Genomic DNA, 728 nt, shown 5'->3' with positions numbered 1-728 from the left:
GAGAGGACCCCAGGCAGGGCCGGTGGGGTCTGGAGAGGAGGAACCTGGGTGGGAGGTCTGGGCCCAGAGCCCTGACTGGGACCCTCCACGGCTTAGCCCGGGGGGCTGCTGCTGGCGCTGGCCCCTGCGGACCTCTGCTCACCCATGTCTACAGCAGCTGGCCCAGTGCTGTCCCTGCGTGTGACATGCAGCCGGGGCAGTGCAGTCGATGCGGTGGCCGCAATCGGGGCCAGTCGGTCAGGGCACCTCGGAGCTGGGAGGGGGTTACAGCGCTGAGTGGCCCGACTCCTAAACCCAGGAGGCACTTGGGGGCCGTGAGAAGCAGCAGCCAGAGAAAAGTCTGGGGCTCAGGACGCCTCACTCAGGGGGAGAGGGGGCCGCCAGGTCAGGGAAAGGTTTGAGGGGTCACCATGAGATCCAATAGGAACATGGGGGTGTGTCAATGAGAAGCAGCCTGGGTCACTGTGCACCAAGCGGTCAGCGGCCACTGGGCAGCGAGGAGGCTGCTGTGGGCAGCTGCCCTGAGTGTCCGCTGGCTGTTCAAGTGTCCACTGGCCCACCGAGTGACCACGGGGTGGCCTGTGTTCTGGATTTCAGCTCCAAGGGCCCCCCTCAGAGCCACCACCCCCTGGGACAACCAGTCTGGAGCCATGAAGACCAAGAACCGGCCCCCCAGGCGCCGGGTGCCTCCGCAGAACACAGAGGCCACCCCAGGGGACCCGACAGGC

The sequence above is a fragment of the Myotis davidii genome, unplaced genomic scaffold (assembly GCF_000327345.1).
Source record: "Myotis davidii unplaced genomic scaffold, ASM32734v1 scaffold399, whole genome shotgun sequence".
Taxonomy (NCBI): Eukaryota; Metazoa; Chordata; class Mammalia; order Chiroptera; family Vespertilionidae; genus Myotis; species Myotis davidii.
Note: the sequence above shows the minus strand (reverse complement) of the source record.